Raw genomic sequence first — 27,502 nt, 5'->3', positions numbered from 1 at the left:
ATTCTGCAGTGTTTTCCGGGAGTTGAGTGGGTAGCTGTTTCGATTAGTTTGCGATCTAGTGCCTAACCCTAGGCTAAAGTATAGATAATCTGAGATCATGTGCATCTTCCTGACTTTTGTAATAATTTTCGAACCAATCTGGCCACGAGCCGACGCTGCCACTTATGATAACAACCAAGATACGGTTGACCGCATTGATTGCAACCGATATCCAACTTTCAAGAAAAGGGCATAAACTAAAGATAACATAAATAAGAAGTTGAGTATATTCGCTTTTAAGTATGCTTCTCGTAGGTCGCATTCGTTTGTGGTGTTTTGGCCCATTCGCATATCAGCTCTGTATTGAAACCCACCGCTGTTCGGGTCTGATCGAGCCTGTGGGAGAGGAAAGATTTAACTTGTCAAGTCAAGTCAAACATTTAACGTGTCGTAAAAAGATATCGCATGCCACAATTGGCACGTGTACCAGGGTTTCCCGGCCACTGTTATAGATGGTGTCACGTTGAAAGAATTGTTACAACGTAGATTTCTTACTGTCATGGAAAACCATGTAGTGGTGAATTTGATATTCTGGGTAGATTGACAGTAATGTTTGAGTTTGAGTTTGATAAAAACATATTAGGAATGGAGATGGAATCGGGGCCAGTGTGTTGACAGTTTCGGTAGGTTGGTAGCTTGAAAATAACTGGAGTTGGAGTAGGAGTTGGAGTCGTGGTAACGCAAGCTATGACACTACGATCTTGACTTTTCTTTATAAGACACCGCTGATGTCGACTCCAGGATTCCTACCTTGGTATTGGAGGTTTATCTAGGCTCCTCCTCGCCATCTTATCCGTTAAAACGGTGTCTTTTAAAAAATGCCTGGAAATGGGCCGTAGGCTCCTACAAGTCGGCAGCTACGGAATAAAAATGCAGAGAATTGGCCTGGTGTAACTTACCATTGTAGTCGACAAACACCATGAAAACCACAAGCAACAACCCTCCTGGTTTTAACAACGTAACAGGGATTATTGCGACGTAATATTGGTTCAGTTAAAGATGATCTTGCGATTTTATTGATAACGATAAAATGTTGGTAAAAGCCTTTATTGATTCTATTGCACGTTATCATTCGAAATGTAGTGGTGGGTGAAGTAAGCCAATATTGCAGCAACAACTGGTATTGCTGCGGCTTTATGGACTAAACTACAAATCCGTCTTCCTGCTCTCTATTTAATTTGAACCTTATCTGACTGAATCGAGTGATTCATAATTTCCGATTTCATTTCGAGAATGCGAGTCACAATTAGGCCTACCCAACTGCTTATGTTTATCCATTTTCAATAAGCTATGTTGTTGCCTTTGTGTTGGAATAGGAGCCATTACCGCTTTTACTCGGGTGACATAGATAAGTCGGAGCTATTATAAACATCCTCCGCAATGAAATACGGATCGCAAGCCTATGCTAGCCCGTGTGCTCATGTGTAGGACACAATCAGAGGTGGTCAATAACGAAGTACTGCTACTTTTTGATGTACTTGAAGTAGATTTGGCCTACTCACACTACTTTTTAAGTAGTTACGATTTTAGACTACTTCTACTTCTACTTGACAGTTTTCAGTTTTGTAGGCAAAATTAAGCGGAGAATATCTACTTACTTACTTACTTATGAACCACCACTCCTACTTCTACTTGAGTAGAAATTCCGGCATTACTTCTACTTCTACTTGAGTAGCGACGGTGACTACTTTGACCACCTCTGGACACAATCTATGTTATGTCCGATGTAAATGACTTGATTTAGCCATGGTGCCGTTCAACTCAAGTCGGCTTATTGGAAGGATAAAATGCTACAGGGCTACAAAAGTAGTGTATTCAGCACCACGTCAGTAGTATAGTACATCTCTGGCATGACACCATTGGTTCTTATGGGTGCGGCGGCACGGTGCCGCGAAACTCGTGGTGGCATGGTGACTAGGGCTCTTCAAAAATGACTTTTTTTCTTAAATCGTACTGGTTACTTGATAAAATTGTCAGGTTACCTAATTTAAGCCTACACACAAAATTTGGTTCAATTCCAGCCAGTATCCGCTTTCTGTTCACCCCATGAAAGTGTTAGGCTGTCTATAGAAACGATGCTCACCAAATTTGGTTCAATTCCAACCAGTGGAAGCGTAGTTATTGCCGTCGAAAAATTTGGATTTGAATAAAATAGTATTTACGGTGAGCACAACTATAATAAATAAACAAAAAATCGGTCACCGTTTTTGAGAGCTCACACAAAGTTCCCGGAGGCTCCAGTTTGCCGAGTGGGTGGTAAAGCTACATGTTCGTGTTGAGGCGTTTGCCGTATGTCTTGGAAAATATGGTCCAAAACGATCAAGGAGAGTAGGCACATCAGAGCTCGCTACCTTATGATACGTTGCTCCAACTTGTGCTCTGTTTTTTTTCTTTCGATTTTCCATTTTCTGTCTCGCGAGTATATGAGAAGAGCAGATAAACTCACGATACTGTGTGTTCGGCGCTTTAGCTCAATCTAACTTCAGAATTCATAACAGTTTAATGACTTTAAAGCAGCTTGTTAGTCTACAGCCAAAATCTGAGTTTTTATGGCATTTCGCGACCCGAGCCTCACCCATCAAAATGAATTCATTTTTATTATTACAATAGTATCCTACGATTTTGCCGACATGTATGACTTACCGAACGCGCACACTGCAATTCTACCCAACACAGCTCTCAAAACATGTCTGACGCAAGCGATTTCAAATTAGGGTGATTTAGTTCCTCTGCGTGTCGCATTCGTACTACTGTCTACTCACATTGCAAGAACGGGACTATTCTGAGCCGACAACGGAGCATATCCATATCGAAAGGTTTGGCCATCCAGCATCGGTCATTTTTTGGCCAAGGTTTTGTCGCCGCTTATGTTTTTGGCACCGCATTTTATCAGGGTTATGATGGCCGAAACTTTACGTCTTCTTGTGCCCGACGCTGAAGGGGTTGGCCTCGAAATGAAAGAGTCTCATAGGCCGGAACTCGCTCATTGTACATTGTTCACCTCAACGGCGTCCGTCCATGTTTTCCGGAAAAACCATTCGGACAAATCTTATCATGAATTCAAACCAAAGCTCGGCAGATTCTCATGATCAAATCATATTTATGCGTCCCGCTTATTGGTTACAGTAGGCCTACCCAACACAGTGACCTCGGATATGTAAGAACTATCGCAGCATTTTTTGCAATAAATTCAACAAATATTACATATAGGCCTACGTATTAACAGATAGCTCTGGCACCGTGTCGACCCAAAATTATACCCTTTGCGGTCCCTACTTTAATAACCCTTGAAGGGGTAAAAATTTGCGTTACAGTAACTTGCCAATGTGAGTCTTTTATGATGATATTCACTGCTATCCTCGTGCCTCGCGCTAATCGAACTTATTGCGAAAATATGATGATTGTTTAGCGAAAGAAACCAGAAAGTCAATTTAACGTTATTTTCTATTTCATCAATTATTCACGATTTTCATTCGCACTCGATCAGGATTTTCATTCGCACCATTCGCACCACCTTCGTCATTCGCACTGCCATTTTTTTTATTCGCACAAGTGTGAACCGTCACACAGGTTGTAAAGCACTGATCTATACTAATCTTAGTGACTTTCAATTCCTATATTACTTCTTTAGTTGCTCAAGTCTTGAAGGTTCGAGGTCTGTATTTTGCCGACCAGTCCGCTACAGGCATACAAGGTCGGCTACAATAAAGTATTTCGTTGCAATTATACAAAAATATGTTCAAGTAGCACTGCATATCCTATCCAAGTGTTAAATATTAGTGCGGGTCAGATCGCCAAATTCCTCGGTGCTACTTCGATGCTATTTCTTGAAAATATCTGGATTCGTATTAGCAATTAGAGTCAGTGGCAACGTTAACTGAGACCACACTCTTAGCGAAAAGAGTGGTTGTACACACCCCAAAAGGTGGTACACGAAAACAGAACTTACGTAACCCTGCGGGTGTATATGACCAGAATCCACCCCATTCCTTGCGGTGTACATCGGATATTCCATCCTAGCAAGTAGAATTAATAGGGGCGTAATTTCAATATATAAACCCTACTTGAAATCCTGTATCTTCTTCTAAATGGCACACTATTGCAAATGAACATTCTTGATTGCATATATTCGATATCAATTGAACCTTAATAACATAAAATGGAAACATATTTTGTGAAATAACAAAAACAGAGATCCCAGCGACGGAGAAAAAAATTCACTGAAAAGACTGCTCGAAGAACATTGCCCATGTCATATTGGGAAGTCGCCTCCTCCAGGTTTCCGCAAAACACTCTTGTTCGGCGAAGGTTGAGTCACTATCTTCAGCAAGAACTTGTGGCATTATCCTGAAATCAAAATGCATATTCACAACCCAATTAACAGGCACACACGCATCAAAATGCATATTCACAACCCAATTAACGGGCACATATGCTAAAATGCATAAACTGGAAGATTGATAACTTAACGAAAGACCACAAAAATAGAAGCCGTTACGAAGTATATATATTTTCACAAAGTAATTACAGAAAATGAGATGTTTCACAAAAAATAAGACGTTTCACTTGCCAAGGCATTGTAGCACAGACTGTGGCCCGATAGGGTGAACTTACCGCTATAGGAAACATAATCACACACGATCACTGTATGTGTGGGCAATTAGGCATCGAAAAGATGGAAATTTATGGATAGTTTTGATGAAAACCACATGTAACAGGCAGACTTGGACAACTAGAAAACGTTCCCTTTTTTCCAAATTAGATTGGAATTAAACACAACTACAACTTTTTTTTCGAATTAGAGTAGAATTAAAATTATAGCTACGCAGTTTGAAATTAGAATAAAATTATAATTTTAACTGTTTTTTTTTTCAAATTAGATTAGAATTAGTATTACTGAAATCGCGAAAAATAGAATCAAACTCCGTTAATATATCAAATCATAGTTCATCTTATGAGCATGAGAATAGCAAATTTCTACTGTACAGTAGGGTTGTCCAAAAATGACTTTTTCTTTCAAATTCTATTGGCTACTTGATAAAATTGGTAATTGTTTTATTTATTATTTAAAAATTAGTAATAAATAAAAAAATTCTTCCCCTGTAGCAATGCGGCAACTGGTTGGAATTGAACCAAATTTGGTGTGTAGGCTTCAATTCGGTAATCTAAGAATTTTTATGAAGTAGCCAGTAGAATTTGAGAATAAAAAGTCATTTTTACCACCCCTACTGTACAACAAGCTTGGTTTGTTTCGCACTATACAGTTCTCCTGTAGCATTTCCAGGAAAACCAGACATTAGATTACACCATAGAAAGATTTCATACATTCGATTAGAATTGGAATTAGAGCATAGAAACATTTCACAAATTAGAATAGCTTCAATTTGTATAATTAGACAACTAGAATATCTATAGTTGTCCAAGTCTGGCAACATCGCCTGTATCAGGAATAACTGAATACCGTATATTTTTGAAGATTTAAGTCACGAGTCAAGTCACATTTCAAGTCAAGTTGCCTTTTCGAAGTATGAATCATGATTACATCATTGCATTTTGCTATAGCTGTCTGAATTACAGATTGAGTGGTCATTGATTCTGCACCGATCAACGTATGTACAGTAGGGCTCTTCAAAAATGACTTTTTTTCTCAAATCGTACTGGCTACTTGATGAAATTATTAGGTTACCTAATTTAAGCCTACACACAAAGTTTGGTTCAATTCCAGCCAGTAACCGCTTTGCTACAGGAGAAAAAAGTTTCTATTTATTATTTAAAAATAAATAATAAAAAGTTTGAAAATTTTCTGTTCACCCCATGAAAGTGTTAGGCTGTCTATAGAAACGATCCTCACCACATTTGGTTCAATTCCAACCAGTGGAAGCGGAGTTATTGCCGTCGAAAAATTTGGATTTGAATAAAATAGTATTTACGGTGATCGCAACTATAATAAATAAACAAAGAATCGGTCACCGTAAATACTATTTTATTCAAATCCAAATTTTTCGACGGCAATAACTCCGCTTCCACTGGTTGGAATTGAACCAAATTTGGTGAACATCGTTTCTATAGAAAACCTAACACTTTGATGGGGGGAACAGAAAATTTTCAATTTTTTTCATTATTTATTTTTATATAATAAATCGAAACTTTCTTCTCCCGTAGCAATGCGGCTACTGGTTGGAATTGGACCAAATTTGGTGTGTTGGCTTAAATTAGGTAACCTAACAATTTTATCAAGTAGCCAGCAGGATTTGAGAAAAAAAGTCATTTTTGAAGAGCCCTAATGTACAGTTAAATATACACGGAATAAGGCGCTGTATCGCTCACATATACGTAGAACTGTTAAACTACGTAAGTAATTGCATACCCTCAGTTTATAGTTGCCAGCCATAATAGAGAATAGAGAAACAAATTGGTAAGATGCAATACTATACGCATTTATACATATTGATATGGTACATTTCGAGTCTTCGCCAATGGTGGAGGAGTGTACAAACTATATTCGATTTCAATTTCAATAAAACAAGAGGTTTAGGTAAGGTAAGAACGGAGACTAGAAATAAAAATTTTCTATTAATTCACTTTACAACAAGTTTTCGACAATGTAAGCTGTAAGCTTCGATCATGTCGTTTGTGGTCAATTTATTTGTGAGAGAACAATGGAGGCTCAGTAAAACGCACGATCATTGAATTCTCACGGGTTACACCAATGTTTCGCGAACAATCCGAACATATAGAAGATACAGTGATTTCTATCGACATTGATTACTTGATGACTTGATATTGACTCGTGAATTTTGCTTCGAGTCACGAGTCAATCCATATTTCTGGAGTCCAGTCAAGTCAAGTCATTTTAGCAAAGTGACTCGAGTCAAGTCAAGTCATACAAAAAAGTGACTCGAGTCTAACTGGAGTCAAGTCATGACTGGAGTCATCCCAACACTGCTCGGTATTAATCCAAAATACGAAACGTTTCCTGATTGGGCAATATTGACTTTCAGAATGGATTCAAAGCGACCACAGATACAGGTCTGATTAGAAAATCTTGACTTGCCTCATACATGGAAATTAGCAAATTAGCTGGATGCTAATGATTACCTTGCAATATGTGCTGTTTGATAACGATCCATCACTGCTTCACAGCATACGGTTTTACGGTTCAATGCGACGTCGACTTGGTTGAAAAGCCCTGACATGATCTTGTATAGTAGCATCCTAAAATTGAAAAAATAACCATGAGGTATAAACAAACGCTTAGTTGACAATTTGGATTGGATTCTAAACTCATCTGATATGTGCACTAGGGGTCTTCAAAAATGAATTTTTTTCTCAAATCGTACTGGCTACTTGATAAAATTGTTAGGTTACCTAATTGATGCCTGCACACCAAATTTGGTTCGATTCCAACCAGTAGGCGCATTGCTACAGGAGAAGGAAGTTTTTTTATTTATTATATGAAAATGAATGAAAAAAAATTTAAAATTTTCTGTTCATCCCATTAAATTGTTAGGTTGTCTATAGAAACAATGCTCAACCGATTTGGCTCAATTCCAACCAGTGGAAGCAGAGTTATCGCCATCGAAAATTCTTTGATTTTAATAAAATAGTATTTATGGTGACTGATTCTATCATTTATTACAATTGTGCCCACCGTAAATACTATTTTATTCAAATCCAAATTTTTCGAAATCAATAACTCCGCTTCGGCTGGTTTGAATTGAGCCAAATTTGGTGAGCATCGTTTCTATAGACAACCTTACACTTTCATGGGTGAACACAAAATTTTGAATTTTTTTTTACTAATTTTTAAATAATAAATAAAAAAAACTTTCTTGTCCTATAGCAATGCGGCTACTGGTTGGAATTGAACCAAATTTGGTGTGTAGGCTTCAATTCGGTAATCTAACAATTTTATCAAGTAGCCAGTAGAATTTGAGAATAAAAAGTCATTTTTAACACCCCTACTGTACAGCAAGCTTGGCTTGTTTCTCACTATACAGTTCTCCTGAAGCATTTCCAGGAAAACCAGACATTAGATTAGACCAGGGGTTCTCAGCCGCTCTTCGCCCGTGGCATATTTTCCGGTTTGAAAATGTTCTGTGGCCCACCTCTTATTCATCCTAAAGTCATATAGTCCCGTTCAAGGCATGGTCATCGCTGGCGCCGATATGCCTGTTTCTCCAAAATATGCGCATTTTCTTTAACTGATCATTACAAATGTAGATCTTCATATGATGAAATCGCGCGACGAAAATTTTCAAGTAGAGTAAATCTCCTCCAACAAACAAACGACCAACCAACGAAATTCGGGCCCTTTTGAGCTCCCCCCAATTGGGAGTTTTAGGTGCGGCAGTTACGGCCTTGGTAGATCTTATAACTCTTGCGTAGGCCTACATTAATATGGCCGCTGTTCCACTCACGTCACGAAACCCAATAATCGAATCCCCGCCTTCACTAGGTGATTGGGTTTTAGTTCCACTATGGTGGGATTGGGACTGGTCCAGCTTCAAACAATTCTTTTGTGATAGGGATACTGCACCGATGTGGAGAAAGAATATTTTAATGTTCAAGCTGTACAATGTAGGCCTACGTATAGTGTGTCCTGTATCTACTGAAGTTGCGATGTCAATCATTTCATATGAATCTTACATTATCTACAAGGATTTCAGGGCCGGAGATTTTAAACCAACTCCAATACATTACGATTCGTTGCGGTGGTGCCGTTTACTTCGATAGGAAGTTGATAATTGATAATAAATTGCGATTAAGGCTATTTTTATATTACAATATTACGACCTGCCAAGGCACCGTAAATCTTCTTTAAATACACTTCTGTCCCAGTTTACTGCACACCCTTTGCAACGGCATACGACCCTGCTGAAATACTTGGTCACTTCAGCACTAACTTCCAGTTAATTTATAATAGAAATTATTTTCGTTGCCGTCAGCCGTAGGTTGTCGTAGCCGGTGGATAAAAGCCACCGTTTCCCCTCCCATTTACGACTTGTAGCCTACATTGTGAATCCATACGTGCCACTACGTCCCATTAGAGTCGGATGAAAAACTTAAGGTAGCCTACGTATAATTTGATAACATGAATATATTTTTGAACGAATAACATAACAAATATAACCAAATTTTCACTAGTTCTACAATATTCCAAATAGCTCCGTGGCCCACCTAAAATGCTCCTGTGGCCCACCAGTGGGCCATGGCCCACCCTTTGAGAACCCCTGGATTAGACCATAGAAAGATTTCATACATTCGATTAGAATTGGAGTTAGAGCATAGAAACATTTCACAAATTAGAATAGCTTCAATTTGTATAATTAGACAACTAGAATATCTATAGTTGTCCAAGTCTGGCAACACCGCCTGTAACACGAATAACTGAATATATTTTTGAAGATTTTTTTTTCTGTTAGTAGTGTCATATGCCATTAGTAACTTTATATTAGTCGCGAAGATTCATATCGCAATTGTCAAAGTAGAAACCTCCGAAAAACTGCTTACCATTCTTGTCTATTTTTCCGACATTTCGTATTCCACTTCTACTTGACGTAGTTTTGACTTGTATTGGGAACTGTTGCATCTACTTGTAATCGAGCATAAATTGACGGCGGTATTTCTACATCGACTTGAGTAGAAACGCTGGTAACTTTGACCATCTCTGCTTTGGTTTACCTCATATATGCGACTACGAAAGTTGACATCAGGTGTCGTTAACAAAGTTGTCATACCAGCTGTTTTGACGAGTCATGTTTTTAGTTAATCAGTTTGTATGTTTCAGTGAATAAGTTAAATTCAACTGTCCTTGATTTGCATTCCGTTATTTTCCTCGACAATTCTTAATTGTTCTGTTTTGGTTGATGATTAGTTAATTTAATTGTTGCGCCGTCCGTTCTCGTTTACCTTTATATTGCTTCGTTGCTGCTATTTCTTTCTCCATTCAACTGTTATCGGACGAGCAAGCAATCTTGCGAATCTTGCCATTTACATCTTATTCTGAACAAGCTGTTCCGTTGTATTCGTTTTGGACTGCTTGAATTTGATATCAGAAGAGAGTTGATACGCAATGGTTTGACTAGTCCGAGCCAGATTTAGTGTATAGCAGACAGGAGCCGACACCTGACAAAGCGCCACTCATTGACTTCAGTGCCGCGTTGGAACACCAGCTGGCTTGATAGCGGGTCTTTCCGTTTTCGCAGCATACTCCTAAATCGGTTAGTTCCTGTGATATAATCTTGCTCTTGCAGCATGCATTCTTTAAGCAGCATCCTAAAATTTGAAGAAAATCAGAGAAAGTGATGCATGGTCTTGATTTACATTTGACTACTTGCTATTAATCCACACGAAACGTTTCCTGGTTGGGCAATATTGACTTTCAGAATGGATTCAAAGCGACCACAGATACAGGTCTGATTAGAAAACCTTGACTTGCCTTAAACATGGAAATTTGCAAATTAGCTGGATGCTAATGATTACTTTGCAATATGTGCTGTTTGATAACGATCCATCACTATTTCGCAGCATACGGTTTTACGGTTCAATGCGACGTCGACTTGGTTGAAATGCCCTGACATGATCTGGTATAGTGGCATCCTAAATTTGAAAAAATACCCATGAGGTATAAACGTTTAGTTGACGATTTGGATTGGATTCGAAACTCATCAGATATGTGCACTAGGGGTCTTCAAAAATGATTTTTTTTCTCAAATCGTACTGGCTACTTGATAAAATTGTTAGGTTACCAAATTGAAGCCTGCACACCAAATTTGGTTCGATTCCAACCAGTAGCCGCATTGCTACAGGAGAAGAAATTTTTTATTTATTATATGAAAATGAATAAAAAATAATTTAAAATTTTCTGCTCACCCATTAAATTGTTAGGTTGTCTATAGAAACAATGCTCAACCGATTTGGCTCAATTCAAACCAGTGGAAGCGGAGTTATTGCCATCGAAAAATTTTGGATTTTAATAAAATAGTATTTACGGTGACCGAATCATTGATCATTTATTACAGTTGTGCCCACCGTAAATACTATTTTATTAAAATCCAAATTTTTCGACATCAATAACTCCGCTTCGGCTAGTTTGAATTGAGCCAAATTTTGTGGGCATCGTTGATAGACAACCTAACATTTTCATGGGTGAACAGAAAATTTCGTATTTTTTTGACTCATTTTTATATAATAAATAAATAAACTTTCTTCTCCCGTAGCAATGCGGCTGCTGGTTGGAATCGAACAAAATTTAGAGTGCAATCCTCAATTAGGCACCCTAGCAATTTTATCAAGTAGCCAGTAGAATTTGAGAATAAATTGTCATTTTTGAACACCCCTACTGTACAGCAAGCTTGGCTCGTTTCGCACTATACAGTTCTCCTGTAGCCTTTTCAGGAAAACCAGACATTAGATTAGATTTACATTATACCATAGAAAGATTTCAAAAATTCTATTAGAATCAGAATTAGAGCATAGAAACATTTCACAAATTAAAATAGCTTCAATTAGTATAATTAGACAACTAGAATATCTAGTTGTCCAAGTCTGGCAACACCACCTGCATCATGAATAACTGAATATATTTTTGAAGATTCTTACTGTTAGTAGTCTCATATGCCATTAGTAATTTTATATTAGTCGCGAAGACTCATATCGCAAATTTAAAAGCAGAAACATCCGAAAAACTGCTTACCAGACTTGTCTATTTTTCGGACATTTCGTATTCTGCTTCCACTTGACGTAGTTATGACTTGTATTGGGAACTGTTGTGTCTACTTGTAATCGAGTATAAATTGACGGCGGTATTTCTGCATCGACTTGAGTAGCAACGCTAGTAACTTTGACTTGACTTGACTCGGCGCTTCAGAAATGTGGATTGTCTCGTGACCCGAAGCAAATTTCCCGAGTCAATTTCAAGTCATTGAGTAAACGGTGTCTAATAAGTAACCCTATGTAATGTATGTTCGGGTTGCTCACGATACGCCGGTGTCACTTGTGAGAGCAACCAGTCATTCACTGATTGTACTTTTAACTGATCCTCCATTGTTATATCACAAATAAATTGACCGCAAACGAAATGATCACAGCTTACGCTGTCGTATAGTAGCAATAGATTAGTCTCATAGAAACGCATCTTTGTTTCTTAGACCGCTCAGTGCTTACATTGCGCAGTGCTCACCTTTACCAACACTCTTGTATGATTTAAATCGAACGAATATATAGTTTATGGATTTATATTCTCACGGATGTGTACATGGGTAGTGTTACTAGTGTACCACATCAATTTGTTCAACTTCTCGAGGCTTCGTGTTCAATCCACTATATTGGCTGATAATAAGAGAATAACAGACTGTAGCATGCAGCTATACAGTTACTCACGTATTTTATCAGCAATTCTTCGTCTGCGTGAGCGATACAACACCTTTTTGCATCTATATTCAACTAGATATTCGGTATTTGACTCAAGATAAAAGGTCAATTAACCTGTTCTTCACCCAGTTGGCAAAATGTAATGACTTTGTATCATCATTCATACTCCGAAAATTCAATTTTACTTGAATCGTGACTTGACTTGACTTGACTCGACTTGACTCGACTCGACTCGACTCGAGTCACCTCCATAAAACGAGTGACTTGACTTGACTCGAGTCACCTTCAAAAATTGATTGACTTGACTTGACTCGAGTCAAAATCTGCAATGACTCGAGATGACTCGTGACTCATAGGTAGTGACTTGATCCCAACACTGCTAGGCTATGCGACTACGAAAGTTGACATCAGGTGTCGTTAACAAAGTTGTAATACCTGCTGGCTTGATAACAAGTCTTTCAGTTTTCGCAGCATACTCCCAAACTTAGTTAATTCCTGTGATATAATCTTGCTTTTGCTGCATGCGGTCTCAAAAATTTAGAGAAAATCAGAGAAAGAGATGCATTATGCAAAGAGACTTTGATATGAATTTAATATTGATTCAAAACACGTTTGAAACGTTTTCTCTTTAGGCAATATTGACTTTCAGAATGGATTCAAAGGGACCACAAATCCGGGTTGTGCTGACTCGACTCCGACTCGAGTCACGATTTTCTGATGACTCGACTTGACTCGAGTCATTTTCTCAAAATATGGAAATGATTCGACTCGAGTCAATCAGTGTATGGACTCGACTTGGACTCGAGTCATTGCGCATGACTCGAACCAAGTCATATGACTCAAGATTCAGACGGCCAAGACCTACATTTCATTGAAATTTCGGAGAGTAGTAAAGTAACCACACTACTTGGATTATGCCTATTGGTACTGGTACTTAAAAATTCGACCAGTGAGGAAAATTAGTATATTTATAAATGCGAACCATTCGATATCCCAAACAGAGTTATAAAAATGGATTTAACAAGATTTCAACTGAAAACTGATCAGTCAACACAATGACTTGGACTCGAGTCACAATACCATGACTCGGACTCGACCCTCTGTTCGCTGACCTGGACTCGGACTTGACTCGGTGGTCGAAGGAAAACGAATTAACCTGTCTCGAGTCAAAACTGTATAAGTGAGATTGAATTCTGACTCGGAGGCTCGTGACTTGGTTACAACCCCGCCACAGATACATGTCTGGGTGTCTTGATTAGAAAACGTTGACTTGTCTTATAAATCGAAATTCGCAAATTAGCTTGATGATAATGATTACCTTTGAATATGAGCTGTTTGATAACGATCCTTTACTGTTTCGCAGCATACACTTCTACCGTTGAATGTGACGTCGATTTGGTTGAAATTCCCTGATATTAGCTTGTATAGTAGCATCCAAAAATGGATAAAATAACCATGAGGCATAGTTGACAATTTGGATTGGATTCGAAACGCCCAAGACAATTTGTACTGATGTTGTAGCCTTGACTTGCTTTATGCTTGTAAATAAGCGAGATAAAATACAATTTTGCAACTCTCCTACGCATAGTATATTACTCACCAACAACATATTTGATTTCACATTCACAGAGTAAGAGTCTGCCACTAATAGCAATCAGTCCTTGAATCTAACAAGAAGCAGATTTGTGCATATGCACAGATCGTGTGTATGTCATATCATGAGTCAAGAAGTGCATATATTCGGATTCGTTTATATTGATCAAAAGGACAGTTTAATAAACTTTGGCAAGGCTATGTTTGCCTCTTCATATTGGTAAAAACATCGAAGACCAAGCTAATCCGTGTACAGTTGCACACCGAGTTGACCGCAGTAGTGCGCATTGCTACTCAAGCAATAGGTGTAAATTTCTACTCAATGACAAGTATGTAGAAGTGGCTATGTCAAATCCATGTCAAACTGCTTCAAAGGAAAATCGATATATGAACAGAACTCAGAGAAGTAGTTTCAAAAGAAGTAGTCTGGTTGATGGATCACATACTCTTAGCAGATAGTCTGAGGGGGCCACTGCAAAATATGTTCAATAAGGCAAGCCTGTTCCTAGTCACGTATATCATTTTCATAGTGATAGCAATATAGCATCGTCATATTTTCACCCGTGTCATAATATCATTAACATTTACTGGCCCCAATTTATGGGAATCGAAAGCTATCATCAAATGTCCATTGCTCACCTCAGATACCATTGCTTCATATGCTTCAACCCTTTGCTGTTTGTATGTTACACTTGTTTTCTCGTGAGGAGAAATCGATAATTTCATTCTTCAACAGCCACAAATTTGCGATATTTGACTAAGTCTGAAGTAGAATAAAGAATGTGTTTACTTTCCTACCATAACATAACATATAAAGTTATATAGCTCAGTGATAATGACAGGGTGATAGGCTTATAACATAACTCTGCATAGTCAGTGGTAGGCTACCCTTTACACTTAAACAGGTGATGTGCTTTGGTAATCATAATACTTATGGTATATAACGACAATCGAATCGAATTTTTTTCAATGCACTTATACAAACGATGTTGCTGAAACCCAAATTACCGTAGTTTATAATCATAGCTGATGCTGGACCTGTCAACAGTATCTCCATTGGAGCCATTGAGCTACGGTATTGTGTCTTGGATATTGGTATCGGTACTGGTGATACAACAATGTATGTGAATTCAATGTATCGTCACTACCGGTACGCTTAAAATTCCAACTTGCTACAGATAATTCTGTTCAGTAAAGCCACGACACTGAATACCGGGAATCGGATCTGTACCGGAAACGCAACGTAACAAATGTTCTTTACTACTATAGTACCGATACGAAATTTAACTCACCATCCAGATATTTTCAATCTCGAAAGAGGCTTTCTTCACCGATTCACGACAACTAATACGCCAATACGGTCACTCGATAGCCAATCTGGCCTCGTAATCGCGGAAATACGGCATATAACGAAACATTTTACATAGCTGTAGCGAAACGTAGCAGCAGCTGTTCTGATGACGACGGTTAGTATGTTCCATTATGATGTGACAATGCAATACCTATCACGGTATCGAAGTTAAGGATCTCTGGCATATTTGAGTGTATACTATAATTAATTTATCGGAAATATGGACTTGATAGCTGTGAAGCTGCAGATTACATCATAATAAGCTTAAAAAAGTCTTGCAGAACTAGATTTATCTTCATAGATCGAACCATTGATACAATCCGAAATCTGTATGCGAATTGTCGGTTAGGCTCAGTGTGCAATTCATAAAGCTACCAAATAGTGAATAACACAACAATATAGATATGAAAATAACCAGGAAAATGATTGTTCCGTGACGTAACCTAGTGTCCCATTCTAATTTGAATTCTTTAAACGCCCATATTGCGTACTGCTCACGTAAGTTTGTGGCTGGAATTTAACTCCTTCTAGTATTCCCAGCTCTAAATACCCTTAACCTGCATTATACTGTGGTTATACATACACTAATGGGTCGCCGTGCGGAATAGGCCCGATATATTTTGTACATATACGTACAATTGTGCATTTGACGTGGCATGAAAGAAATTATAAACCAATATCGTGGCAACTTCATAATGTGTCGTATTTTTGCCACACACTTGAGATACATCGGTCACACTCTATTAGCCAGGGTGAAATTTCAGCCAAAGCACGAGTACCACAGTGTACGATAAATGTGAATTACAATATGATATTGCGGTCTTAGCTATTATTCATTCATGTCGATGTAGCACACGAACTTATACACCTAATGCTTATTTGTCACTGAAGCTATATGCGTAGGCGAATTTACTTGATCGAACCGGGTTAAATCGATAAAAACTGAACAATGCAACATTGCCTAAGCTAAGCCAACCCAAGCCTTAAAGACATGGACAACAATAAAGTGGGCGAAAACACGCATTTCGGTGGATAATTCAACCCCAAAGAAAATATGTCCTACACGACCTACAGTTAGACACAGCAGAGAAGTTCTCAAGTGTCCATACAGTGATCAGTACAGTGATCCAACTGAATTTTTAACAAGAATGCAGACTTGCCGCACCCCTGCCTGTTTAACCAGGCTTCTGACCGACACAGACTTAAAACTTCAACAGTCAAGTTTTGGGGAAGCGGATTGAATCCCAAACTTCATATCTGTCTGACAAAAGGTGCAATCTCTAACAATTCACCCCAAATGCCAATGCTTGGGGTGTGTATTTTATGGTATGTGTGTATAGGGGTGTATTCGGCTTATTTCCACCAATAGCTTAGATGTAAATGACAAATTTAGTACCCAATAGGTGTGATGACTCAAAATACAACCTAAGCTAGGGTGTGAATTGCGAAAACACACCATTTTCGTTTGCAGTGCATATAGACCAGTGATTCCCAACCGCGGCTCCCAGCTTGCCTTCTTGCGGCTTCCATTGACGTTTGGAAACCCCACATCCATATTAAAAATCAATTTATAACAAAAAAATAAAATTCATATTCAAAAATTACCCTTGCTTGGCTTGGAGTCTGGAGTTTATATTTAAGAGTGGAGACCAATTCCTCTGCTGTCGAGAGGCAATTCTCTACTCAGCAACTATTTTCCTACTCAACTCACGCCAACAAGTATACTCGCTCTCAGATGCGCTCCGATCGGCACTCAAATTTATGCCAGCTCACCACCAGACTTAAGTGTCAATTTTCACGGTCAACGTCGACGAGCTAACTGTAGGCAACGCAACTCGCGTTGTATAGGTTACCCAAATACCGAATAACCGGCAAGCTGTCATCTCGGTAATCAGCATTTCATGAGAAGGTTTTCCTGCACGAAATCATCGAATGTAAACGTTATGTTAACATTAAGGCAATTGTTATGTTCTTGATCTAGTTTGAACAATAACTCATACGACGAGGTTGCAATATGAAATCAGTATATTATCAGCACAATAACTTTAAGACAAGCGAGACGATCTAGAGTGCAGTTGAACGAAAAACAAATTGGTATCTTTTTAGTCATAATTTCCCTCCGTTTCCTCTAATGTTAGGACGATGCACCAAGACAAAGGTGACAATTCACTTGAAACCTAATGCCAAGCCCGTATTTAACAAACCACGTCCTTTGCCGTTTGCAAGGCAAATCGCTGTTCAAACCGAATTGAATAGATTAGTCAATCAATTGTTGCCGTCACTTAATCTAATGGATCAGTACGCATTTGTGGTGACTTCAAAGCATTGAATCAACAAATTCAGATAGATTAGTGGTTCCCCACCTTTTTCGACTCATCGCCCCCTTATCAAGCTCGAAGCATTTTCATCGCCCCCCCCCCCCCCATGCCCTCCCTATAAGAAGGTGACCCAAATATGAGTTTTATTGATATCTCGCGACCACTGTTTCCTCTAACCACAGAAAATCTAAGCTGCGCACAAGAAAGCCGAAGTGATGACACCACAAATTTAACGAGAACAGTGGGTAATTCGGCAGACCAATCAAAGTGATGACCTATTTTCATTCGTTACGCACTGCTGTCAAAGGGACCACGCAGTGAGTTGGTGACTGCGCACAGACTCGTGGAAAATTAGAGGGAACATTGCTCGTGACTAAAGACTCAATTGGTATGCTACACTCTTAGCGAAAAGAGTGGTTATACACACCCCAAAAGGTGGTACACGAAAACAGAACTTACGTAACCCTGCCGGTGTGAATGACCAGAATCCACCCCATTCCTTGCGGTGTATATCGGATATTTCACCCTCGCCATTAGAATTGATTGGGGCGGAATTTCAATATATACACCCCACTTGAAATCCTGCATCTTCTTCCAAATGGCACGCTATTGCACATAAACTTTCTTGATTGCATATATTCGATATCAATTGAACAATAATAACATAAAATGGAAACATATTTCGTGAAATAACAAAAACAGAGATCCCAGCGACGGAGAAAAAAATTCACTGAAAATACTGCTCGAAGAACATTGCCCATGTAGTATTGGGAAGTCGCCTCCTCCAGGTTTCCGCAGAACACTCTTGTACGGCGAAGGCTGAGTCACTATCTTCAGTAAGAACTTGTGGCATCATCCTGAAATCAAAATGCATATTCACAACCCAAATAACAGGCACATATGCTAACATGCATAACTTAATGAAAGACCACAAAAATAGAAGCCATTACAAAGTATATATATTTTCACAAAGTACTTACAAAAAATCAAATGTTACACTTGCTAAGGAATTGCAGCACAGACTGTGGTCCGATAGGGTGAACTTACCGCTATAGGAAACATGTTCACACACGATCACTGTATGTGTGGGCAATTAGGCATCGACAAGGTGGAAATTTATGGATAGTTTTCATGCAAACCGCATGTAACAGGCAGACTTGGACAACTAGAAAACGTTCCCTTTTTCCAAATTGGATTGGAATTATATTACAACTACAAGTTTTTTTTTCGAATTAGAGTAGAATTGAAATTTGAGCTACACAGTTGGAAATTAGATTAAAATTATAATTCTAGCTAACAGTTTTTTCAAATTAAATTAGAATTAGATTTACTGAAATCGCCAAAAGTTGAATCAAACTCCGTTATCATCAAATCATAGTTCATCTTATGAGCATGAGAATAGCAAATGTCTACTGTACAGTAGGGTGTTCAAAAATGACTTTTTCTTTCAAATTCTATTGGCTACTTGATAAAATTCTTAGGCTACCTAATTGAAGCCTGCACACCAAATTTGGTTTGATTCCAACCAGTAGCCGCATTGCTACAGGAGAAGAAAGTTTTTTATTTAATATATGAAAATGAATGAAAAAAGATTTAAAATTTTCTGTTCACCCCATTAAATTGTTAGGTTGTCTATAGCAACAATGCTCAACCGATTTGGCTCAATTCCAACCAGTGGAAGCGGAGTTATTGCCGTCGCAAAATTTTGGATTTGAATAAAATAGTATTTACGGTGAACGATTCTTTAATCATTTATGACTGTTGTGCCCACCGTAAATACTATTTTATTCAAATCCAAATTTTTCAAAATCAATAACTCCGCTTCGGCTGGTTTGATTTGAGCCAAATTTGGTGGGCATCGTTTCTATAGAAAACCTTACAATTTCATGGGTGAACAGAAAATTTTGAATTTTTTTACTAATTTTAAATAATAAATAAAATAACTTTCTTCTCCTGTAGCAATGCGGCTACTGGTTGGAATTGAACCAAATTTGGTGTTTAGGCTTAAATTCCGTAATCTAACAATTTTACCAAGTAGCCAGAAGAATTTGAGAATAAAGATTCATTTTTAACACCCCTACTGTACAGCAAGCTTGGCTTGTTTCGCACTATACAGTTCTCCTGTAGCATTTCCAGGAAAACCAGACATTAGATTAGGTTTAAAATTAGACCATAGACAGATTTCATACATTCGATTAGAATTGGAATTAGAGCATAGAAACATTTCACCAATTAGAATAGCTTCAATTAGGATAATTAGACAACTAGAATATCTATAGTTGTCCAAGTCTGGCAACACCGCCTATATCAGAAATAACTGAATATATTTTTGAAGATTCTTTATGTTAGTAGTGTCATATGGCATTAGTAATTTTATATTAGTCGCGAAGATTCATATCGCAATTTTCAAAGTAGAATCCTCTGAAAATCTGCGTACCATACTTGGCTATTTTTCCAACAATTCGTATTCTACTTCCACTTGGCGTAGTTTTGACTTGTATTGGGAACTGTTGCATCTACTTGTAATCGAGTATAAATTGAAGTTGTTATTTCTACATCGACTTGAGTAGCAACGCTGGTAACTTTGACCATCTCTGCTATGGTTTACCTCATAGATGCGACTACGAAAGTTGACATCAGGTGTCATTACCAAAGTTGTCATACCTGCTGGCTTGATAACGAGTCTTTCAGTTTTCGCAGCATTCTTCTAAACTCGGTTAATTCCTGTGATATAATCTTGCTCTTGCAGCATGCAGTCTTTAAGCAGCATCCTAAAATTAGAAGAAAATCAGAGAAAGAGATGCGTGGACTTGATTTAAATTTGACTACTTGGTATTAATGCAAAACACGAAACGTTTTCTAGTTGGGCAATATTGACTTTCAGAATGGATTCAAAGCGACCGCAGATACAGGTCTGATTAGAAAACCTTGACTTGCCTTATACATGGAAATTAGCAAATTAGCTGGATGCTAATGATTACCTTGCAATATGTGCTGTTTGATAACGATCCATCACTGTTTCGCAGCATACGGTTTTATGGTTCAATGCGACGTCGACTTGATTGAAATGCCCTGACATGATCTTGTATAGTAGCATCCTAAAATTGAAATAATAACCATGAGGTATAAACGTTTAGTTGACAATTAGGATTGGATTCTAAACTCATCTGATATGTGCACTAGGGGTCTTCAAAAATGGATTTTTTTCTCAAATCGTACTGGCTACTTGATAAAATTGTAAGGTTACCTAATTTAAGCCTGCACACCAAATTTGGTTCGATTCCAACCAGTAGCCGCATTGCTACAGGAGAAGAAAGTTTTTTATTTATTATATGAAAATGAATAAAAAAAGATTTGAAATTTTCTGTTCACCCCATTAAATTGTTAGGTTGTCTATAGAAACAATGCTCAACCGATTTGGCTCAATTCCAACCAGTGGAAGCGGAGTTATTGCCGTTGAAAAATATTGGATTTTAATATAATAGTATTTTTACGGTGACCGATTCTTTAATCATTTATTACAGTTGTGCCCACCGTAAATACTATTTTATTCAAATCCAAATTTTTCGACATCAGTAACTCCGCTCCGGCTGGTTTGAATTGTGGCAAATTTGGTGGGCATCGTTTATAGACAACCTAACAATTTCATGGGTGAACAGAAAATTTTGACTCATTTTAATATAATAAATTACCATACCATACTTGACTATTTTTCCGACATTTCGTATTCTACTTCCACTTGACGTAGTTTTGACTTGTATTGGGAACTGTTGCATCTACTTGTAATCGAGTATAAATTGACGGGGTATTTCTACATAGACTTGAGTAGCAACGCTAGTAACTTTGACCATCTCTGCTTTGGTTTACTTCATATATGCGACTACGAAAGTTGACATCAGGTGTCGTTAACAAGTTGTAATACCTGCTGGCTTGATAACGAGTCTTTAAGTTGTCGCAGCATACTCCTAAACTCGGTTAGTTCCTGTGATATAATCTTGCTCTTGCAGCATGCAGTCTTTGAGCAGCATCCTAAAATATGAAAAATAATCAGAGAAAGAGATGCATGGACTTGATTTAAATTTGACTACTTGGTATTAATCCAAAACACGAAACGTTTTCTAGTTGGGCAATATTGACTTTCAGAATGGATTCAAATCGACCGCAGATACAGGTCTGATTAGGAAACCTTGGCTTGCCTTAGCCCAGTGGTTCCCAACCTTTTTCGACCCATCGCCCCCTTTTCCAGGTCAACACCGATCATCGCCCCCAAAATTTTGTGTACCGAAAATTGGGCATACAGACTGTAATCACCGGCGGGTTGACTAAAAAAAAAGGTCAAATTTTCGGCTCGATGTCTAATTCGACACACTTTTGTAACTAAATTTCCGTGGGTTGACTAAAAAAAAAGGTCAGCCGTTTTGACGCGTCATCGCCCCCCTATCGCCCCCTTCGCTATTTTCGCCCCCCATCGCCCCGTTTGTCCATTTTCGCCCCCTTCGTCATTTTTGCTCCCCTAGACCCCCAAATTGCTGCCACTGCCTTAGCCTATACATGGAAATTTGCAAATTAGCTGAATGATAATGATTACCTTGGAGTATAAGCTGTTTGATAACGATCCTTTACTGTTTCGCAGCATACGCTTCTACCGTTAAATGTGTCGACGATTTGGTTGAAATTCCCTGATATTAGCTTGTATAGCAGCATCCTAAAATTGAAAAAATAACCATGAGGCATACGGTAAACGTTTAGTTGACAATTTGGATTGGATTCGAAAGGCCCAAGACATCCGAAATGTGTACTGATGTTGTAGCCTTGACTTGCTTTATGCTTGTAAATAAGCGAGTTAAAGTACAATTTTGTAACTCTGCTACGCATAGTATATTACTCACCGACAACATATTTGATTTCACATTCACAGAGTAAGAGTCTGCTACTAATAGCAATCAGTCCTTGAATCTAACAAAAAGCAGATTTGTGCATATGCACAGATCGTGTCTATGTCATATCATGAGTCAAGAAGTGCATATATTATGATTTGTTTATATTGATCAAAAGGACAGTTTGATAAAGTTTGGCAAGGCTATGTTTGCCTCTTCATATTGGTCAAAACATTGAAGACCCAGCTAATCCGTGCATTGTTGCACACCGAGTTGACCGCAGTAGTGCGCATTGCTACTCAAGCAATAGATGTCAATTTCTACTCAATGACAAGCATATAGAAGTGGCTATGTCAAATCCATGCCAAGCTGCTTCAAATTAAAATAAATATATGAACAGAACTCAGAGAAGTAGTTTCAAAAGAAGTAGTCTAGTTGATGGGTCACATACTCTTAGCAGCTAGTCAGAGGGGGCCACTGCAAAATATGTTCAATGAGGTAAGCCTGTTCCTAGTCAAGTCTCTCATATTCATAGTGATAGCAATATAGCATCGTCATATTTTCACCCATGTCATAATATCATTACCATTTACTGGCCCCAATTTACGGATATCGAAAGCTTTCATCAAATGTCCATTGCTCACCTCAGATACCATTGCTTCATATGCTTCAGCCCTTTGCTGTTTGTATGTTACACTTGTTTTCTCATGAGGATAAATCGATAATTTCATTCTTCAAGAGCCCCAAATTTGCGATCTTTGCCCATGCAAGTCTGAAGTAGAATAGATAATATGTTTACCTTCCTACCATAACATAACATAATATATAATGTGTATATAGCTCAGTGATAATGACAGGGTGATAGGCCTATAAACATGGCTCTGCATAGTCAGTGGTAGGCTACCCTTTATTCTTAAACAGGTCGTGATGTGCTTTGGTAATCAATATAACGACAATCGAGTCGATTTTTTTTCAATGCACTTACAAACGATGTCGCTCAAACCCAAATTACCGTAGTTTATAATGATAGCTAATGCTGGACCTGTCACCAGTATCTCCATTAGAGACATTGAGCTACTGTGTCTTGGAGATTGGTATCGGTACTGGTGATACAACAATTTATGTGAATTCAATGTATCGTCACTACCGGTACGTTTAAAATTCCAACTTGCTACATATAATTCTGTTCAGTACAGCTGCGACACTGAGTAACAGGAATCGGATCTGTACTGGAAACGCAACGGAACAAATGTTCTTTACTACAATAGTACCGATACGAAATGTAACTCACCATCCAGATATTTTCAATCTCGAAAGAGGCTTTCTTCACAGATTCACGACAACTAATACGGTCAGTCGATAGCCAGTCTGGTCTCTTAAGCGCGGAAATACGGCACATAACGAAACATTTTACATAGCTGTACCGAAACATAGCAGCAGCTGTTCTGGTGACGACGGTTTGTATATTCCATTATGATGTGACAATTGACTCACTGATGTAATAACTAGGGCTGGGCAAAATGATTCGAGTACTCGAATCTGAATCGAGTAGTAATTTTAATGATTCGAGTCGAGTAGTAAAATACGATTTTTTCGAGTACTGAAATTATACGGTCCTCGCAACTCAAAGTTAATTTACTGACGAGAATTATAGTTTTGATACTATTTTCCACTGAGGAAGCCGTGAAACCTTGATTGTCCGTGTTTCAGCATACCAGGCACAGTTTAAAGCTACGAACGTTACTGGAAATAACACATTTCCGAAGTCATTATCATCCACCAACATTGTTAAGAAGTGCAATGAAATCGGTATGGTCGAAAAATACCAAAGTGTCTTTAATGTGATAGATAACAGGCATTACGTTCTTTGTGGTGGCATAAAAGGTTCATATTTGGACTTCGACATGGTACATCCTGTTGTGACGTCGTAATGAGTGATACTCGATTACTCGACTCGACTCGAAGCATATTACGTGATTCCGAATCGAATCACTCAGGTACTCGATTTTGCCCAGCCCTAGTAATAACTATATTGAAGTTTAGGATCTCCGGAATATTTGTATGTATACTATAATTGATTTATCGGAAATATGGATTTCATAGCTGTGAAGCTGCAGATTGCATCATAATAAGCTTCAAAAAGTCTTGCAGTACTAGATTTATCTTCATAGATCGAACCATTGATACGATCCGAAAGCTGTATGCGAATTGTCGGTTAGGCTTAGTGTGCAATTCATAAAGCTACCAAATAGTGAATAACACATCAATATAGATATGAAAATAACCAGGAAACTTTGCCCAATTTAGTCCCTCTTTCGCCCAATTCAATGATTGTTCCGTGACGTAACCTGGTGTTCCATTCTAATTTGAATTCTTGCTACGCCCATATTGCGTACTGCTCATATAAGTTTGTGGCTGAAATTTAACTCCTTCTAGTATTCCCAGCTCTAAATACCCTTAACCTGCATTATATTGTGGTTATACACTAATGCTGTGCGAAATAGGCCCGATATATTTTGTACATATAGGCTACGTACAATGTACATTGTACAATTGTGCATTTGACGTGACATGAAAGAAATTATAAACCAGTATCGTGACAACTTCATAATGTGTCGTATTTTTGCCACACACTTGAGATACATCGGTCACACTATAGTAGACAGGGTGAAATTTCAGCCAAAGTACGAGTACCGCAGTGCACGATAAATGTGAATTACAATATGATATTGCGGACTTAGCTATTATTCATTCATGTCAATGTAGCACACGAACTTATACAACGAATGCTTATTTGTCACTGAAGCTGAAACTATATGCGTAGGCAAATTTACTTGATCGAACCGGGTTAAATCCATAAAAACTGAACAATGGAACATTGCCTAAGCCTACCCAAGAAGCCATAAAGACACGGACAACAATAAAGTGGGCGAAAACACGCATTTTCGGTGGATAATTCAACCCCAAACAGAATATGTCCTACACGATCTACAGTTAGACACAGCAGAGAAGTTCTTAAGTGCCCATACAATGATCAGTACAGCGATTCGACTGGATTTTTAACAAGAATGCAGACTTGCCGCACCCCTGCCTGCTTAACCAGGCTTCTGACCGACAAAGACTTAAAACTTCAACAGTCAAGTTTTGTGGAAGCGGCTAGCGCGGATTGAATCCCAAACTTCATATTTGTCTGACAAAAGGTGTAATCTTTAACAATTCACCCCAAATGCCAATGCTTGGGGTGTATATCTTATGGTATATGTGTGCAGGGGTGCGTTCGGCTCATTTCCACCAATAGCTTAGGTGTAAATGACAAATTTAGTACCCAATAGGTGTGATGACCCAAAACACACCCTACGCTAGGGTGTGAATTGCGAAAACACACCATTTTCGTTTACAGTGTACGGAGATGTATGACATAGAGAAGGTGCCGACAACAATACGCTAAGCCAGGGGTTCTCAGCCCTTTCTTGGCCGTGGCTCATTTTCCGGTTATAAAATGTGCTGTGGCCCACCTGATATCTTACAGTCATAATCCTGTTTAATGCGTCGTCATGGACAGCGCCGATATGCCTATGTCTCAAACTGATGATATTTAAATCTCGATCTCCCGGGATAGAAAATCGCGCGAAGCGCGAAAAAATATTTCAAGTTGAATAAATATCCTCCAATAAACGGCCAACGGAATAATCTTGGGCCCCTTCGAGCTCCCCCAATTGGGGGTGTGGGTGTGGGAGTTACGGCCCTGGTAGATCGTATGCTAAAACTCCTAAGTAGATTATTTTCGTCCGCTGCTCCATTCGAGTCGCGAAACACAATGATGAGATCCCCGCACTGTGCGATTAGGACTTGAGCGATACTATTGTGGGGAATATTACAATCATTCTGGGCCAGCATCGAACAATTCATTGGTGAATGGGGTACTACAGAGAAGTGGAGAACGATTCTTCAATATGCATGATGTAGGCTACTTTGTATGTCTTGTACCAAAACAACTGAAGTTGCGATGTCAGAATATTCAATCCAATGATACAATCTATTCATGTGACTCTTCACTATGCACAATGATTTCCAGGCCGGACATCTTAAACCGACTTCCAAGAATAATGCGCTCCGTTAAATCCTCAATCGATTAAGATTCGTTGCGGTGGTGCAGTATACCTCCGCCTGAAGTTGCTAATAATTTGCAATTATGACTACCCCTTTCAATGGCATACGACATACGACCCTGCTGGAATACTTGGTTACTTCGGCATTATCTTCCAGTTAGGCCTATTATACGCTTGAATTTTTTTTAGTTTCTGTTAGCTGTAGGTTGTCATAGCCTGTAGAAAATGCCACCGTTTCTCACTAACGTTTTCGATTTGTACAAGCTGACATTCATACGTGCCACTACGTCTGATCAAAGTCGGATGAAAAGCTTTATGTAGCCTACGTACAATTAGATAATACGAATGTATTTTTAGCGAATAACATATGAAATATAACTGAACTTACATTAATACTGAAATTTTCTAAATAGCTCTGTGGCCCACCTCAAAATGCTCTGTGGCCCACCAGTGGGCCATGGCCCACCCTTTGAGAACCCCTGCGCTAAGCATCAGTTCATTACAAAAAAGGTCATCGGTTGAGATTGATGTCACTAAAATTTATTCTTTATAGTATCTTACAGGAGTTTTGGCGCCTAACCTGACTCGGCAACTTATCCAATCGCTTTAAAGAGATGATCAAATCGGCAGTTCCTCAATGATATCATATATCGTTAACACGCACGTGACGTATGCAACCAAAAGAATTTTGTCATAGTATTTGTAAGATGTTTTTGCTGCCTTTAGTCAATAAGTAACATCGTCTACGAATAAGTGCGACTCTTATAGTAAGTAAACTGGGTAGGTTAGTTTGAGAATATAAAGAAGCACATTCTGATATTAATTCGCTCTCAAGCATGT

The 27,502-nt window shown here is 38.5% G+C and overlaps 1 protein-coding gene and 2 long non-coding RNA genes across 4 annotated transcripts in view; all 3 read right to left on the bottom strand.

Moving 5' to 3' along the window:
* The window catches only part of LOC145453228 (uncharacterized), a 378,716-nt gene that overhangs the window by 32,378 nt on the left and 318,836 nt on the right, over nucleotides 1–27,502 (bottom strand). The gene's annotated exons all lie outside the window — the stretch shown is intronic.
* LOC145454401 (uncharacterized) lies at nucleotides 4,148–17,177 on the bottom strand. Its single transcript, XR_013920119.1, has 6 exons — nucleotides 15,300–17,177; nucleotides 12,850–14,770; nucleotides 10,525–10,641; nucleotides 10,212–10,317; nucleotides 7,138–7,254; nucleotides 4,148–4,386 (listed from the first exon to the last, which is right to left on the bottom strand). It is a non-coding gene; the product is annotated as an uncharacterized LOC145454401 (long non-coding RNA).
* LOC145454291 (uncharacterized) lies at nucleotides 18,298–27,340 on the bottom strand. Its single transcript, XR_013920088.1, has 7 exons — nucleotides 23,845–27,340; nucleotides 23,198–23,325; nucleotides 22,265–22,381; nucleotides 21,599–21,705; nucleotides 20,658–20,774; nucleotides 20,341–20,447; nucleotides 18,298–18,533 (listed from the first exon to the last, which is right to left on the bottom strand). It is a non-coding gene; the product is annotated as an uncharacterized LOC145454291 (long non-coding RNA).

This window comes from Botryllus schlosseri, chromosome 13, assembly GCF_051294905.1.
Source record: "Botryllus schlosseri isolate E-star chromosome 13, Bs_hap1, whole genome shotgun sequence".
Lineage (NCBI taxonomy): Eukaryota > Metazoa > Chordata > Ascidiacea > Stolidobranchia > Styelidae > Botryllus > Botryllus schlosseri.
The sequence above is the reverse complement of the archived record's forward strand: the minus strand, read 5'-3'. Positions and strand labels throughout refer to the sequence as shown.